The sequence below is a fragment of the Triticum aestivum genome, chromosome 3A (assembly GCF_018294505.1).
Source record: "Triticum aestivum cultivar Chinese Spring chromosome 3A, IWGSC CS RefSeq v2.1, whole genome shotgun sequence".
Taxonomy (NCBI): domain Eukaryota; kingdom Viridiplantae; phylum Streptophyta; class Magnoliopsida; order Poales; family Poaceae; genus Triticum; species Triticum aestivum.
Window position 1 is genome coordinate 623,305,670 of NC_057800.1, and position 3,106 is coordinate 623,308,775.

General features: G+C 52.2%; 1 long non-coding RNA gene across 1 annotated transcript; it reads right to left on the reverse strand.

The window, feature by feature from the left end:
- Positions 1–259: 259 nt before the first annotated feature.
- Positions 260–2,879, reverse strand: LOC123058806 (uncharacterized). Its single transcript, XR_006427305.1, has 2 exons — positions 2,486–2,879; positions 260–344 (listed from the first exon to the last, which is right to left on the reverse strand). It is a non-coding gene; the product is annotated as an uncharacterized lncRNA (long non-coding RNA).
- Between the last annotated feature and the right edge of the window lie 227 nt (positions 2,880–3,106).

Genomic DNA, 3,106 nt, shown 5'->3' on the forward strand with positions numbered 1-3,106 from the left:
GTACGATTAAGATCAAGGACTCATGAGAAGATATCACAACACAACTCTAGACACAAAATAAATAATACAAGCTTTATATTACAAGCCATGGGCCTCGAGGGATCGAATACATAAGCTCGAATACACAAGAGTCAGCGAAAGCAACAATATCTGAATACAGACCTATGTTAGACAAGTTTGCCTTAAGAAGGCTAGCACAAAAGCAACACCGATCGAAAAGGTAAGGCCTCCTGCCTGGGAGCCTCCTAACTACTCCTGGTTGTCGGCGGCCTCCACGTAGTAGTAGGCACCCCTGGTGTAGTAGTAATTGTCGGTGGTGACATCTGGCTCCTGGACTTCGTCATCTGGTTGCGTCATCCGAGAAGAATGGAAAAGGGGAAAATGAGGGAGAAAACCAACCGTGAGTACTCATCCAAAGTACTCGTAAGCAAGGATCTACACTACATATGCATCGGTGTCAATGAAAAGGGTTGTGTCTATGGACTAGACTACAGAATGCCAGAAGAGAAGGGGAAAGCCTAGCCTATTGAAGACTAGCATCTTCAACATCTTCAAGCAGCTCCAAGCATCTTGCAGCATTAGAAGAGATAAGAGTAGCATAAAGTAAAGTAGTAGTGTCATCAACCTCGCCCAGAGATTCTTCCTCGACTCCCTGCGAGAAAGCAATCCCAGCGTCGTACTATCCAGTTATCACCTCAAGTATCCAGTTCTAGTTGTATCGATCGGGATACAACTCTGAGTGTCCGTTACCGTAGGACAGGCTATCGATAGATGTTTTCTTTCCTGTAGGGGTGCACCAACTTACCCACCACGCTTGCTTAACTCCGGCCAGACACACTTTACTGGGTCATGCCCGGCCTCGGCCAAACAATACGCCGCAACCCGACCTAGGCTTAATAGAGAGGTCAACACGCCGGACTAAACCTATGCCCCCAGGGGTCTTGGGTCATCGCCCCGGGAACTCCTGCACATTGCGTGGGCGGCCGGTGAGCAGACCTAGCTACCCTCTTAAAAAGGCAGGTGCTTACCAGTTCAACCCGGCGTGCGCCGCTCAGTCGCCGACGTCTATTAAGCTTCGGCTGCTGTATACGATGCAGAACGCCCATACTATGCCCACGTGATGGTTAGTGCTATCAGGCCAGAGGCCCCTCGGATCAAATATCCAAATCATAGTGGATTAGGAGCACGCAGTAACGAGCAGAGACTCACGATTGATGTGACCCCGTCGCCCCGTATACGCGGATGACACTACTACTTTTAAACCGTAACTCGGATGAAAAATGTTTTCTACATGGAAGTTGCTCAGAGAAACGAGACGAACCCGAATACGCGGTCCGTTTACCTAAGTCTGAGGATTGCATCAGTTTTAAAAGGTTTTAGACATATTCTGACGCGGTTTTAAAAGGTTTTAGACATATTCTGGAATTCCTGAAAATTGCCTAAGTCTGAGGATTGCATCAGTTTTTTAAAACATCACTTAGCTGTTTTTCTGAGGCTATAGCTGTTGATCTGTATATCCCATGATCTCGTGCCTTACATCAATTATGAGCATTTTTCTACGGTCTACATGTTAGTATCACTTTTATCCATATTATAGTTCATTAGCTTGATCATCAACAGCTCTAAAGTAGCTATAAAAATAAAGGTCTTTTTTAGTTCTTCACTTAACAGAACTTAGCATTTTGTGATTTTCATAGAAATTAGTCCTTACATATTTTGAATTTGGACCAATGGGATAGAACGGAGTTTGTCAAGTGCACTTTCTACGCGTATTATCTTTACCCACATTAGAAGTCGTTTTGTTGTTGTTTTGCTGCCATACAGAGGAGTAGTCAGTGTAATCGTAGCAAAGCTAGCTACTGCTACAGTAACATTCAGTTACTGTCGCAGCGTAGCAGCGGCAGGATGCAGTAGCAGCGGCAACGGGCGGGGACGCCAGCGGCTAGCAGCAGTGGAAGTGCAGCAGCAAAGGCACGGCCAGGAAGCGGCGCCCGTGGCCGGACGTGACTAGGGGCGCGCGGGCACGACAGCGACCTCGGCGACGGCCCGAGCTCGGTAGGGTGCGGTTACGGCACAGGAGCAGCGTTTAGAGCAGCTCAGCAACGGGACAACAACACGCGGAGCAGCGCAGTAGCTAGTAGGGCATGGGACACGGCCTGGGCAGACATCCGCGCGCGATGAGCAAGCGGGCGTGGCCATGGGTAGGAGCAGGCGGCAGGAGCAGCATGTACGCGACGTCAGCAGCAGTACAAGGAGCGGCGGAGCAACAGCAGGGCCGCGAGCGGCTGCGGCGGTGCGCCTGGGCGCGGCCAGGGAGCGGCGCGCATGGCAGGCGCGGCTTGGCCGCGTGGTGAGGCACGGTCGGGGTGGCAGGAACTCGCGATGAGCGCGGCCATGGCTTCAGTGCGAACCAAGGCAAACTCAAGGTGATGGCTATGGCGGCGGCTCGAGGGGGAAAAGCAGGGGAATCGGACGAGGGCCTCACCGTGATGCTCGTGGACGAGCTTAGGAAGTAGGGGGTGGCTGGGACACGACGAATCCGATGGCGAGATGCAGCGGCCGTGGGCGAAGACGACGTCGATGGCGAGTGTACGCGGCCTCCTAGCTCGGGCCGATGCTCGTAGTTGAAGCAGGGGAAGGTGGCGCAGCTCCTGGACGCCTTGGCTCGACGAGGGGAGGTCGACGGTCGCGGGATCGACGAGGTGGTCGCGGTTGTGTCTCGGGCGCGAGAGAATCTGAGAGGGGAATGGGCGAGCGAGGGGAATGGGGCACTAGGGTTAGCAGAGTGGTCGAGAGGGGGTCCTGGCGATGCTCTTATCCGACCGGGGCCCGCGGGGGATGGGGGATGGCCGCCACGAGACCGGGCGCCATGGGATATGGCCGCCACGGCTCCCCCCTGTTACTGTACCGGAGGTAGGAGGCAAGTGGGGGTGTGGGCTAGGCCTTTTCTGTAGCTAGCTGGGCCAAAGTGCCCGGTAGCACCACTCTCCTTTTTTTGTTTTCTATTTTTTTATAACTTTATTTTGCATATTAATTTGTTAGCAAAAGAGTTTTGTAAAAAGTGTAGATAGACACATAATTAGTATTGCAATATTTTGAGACCACA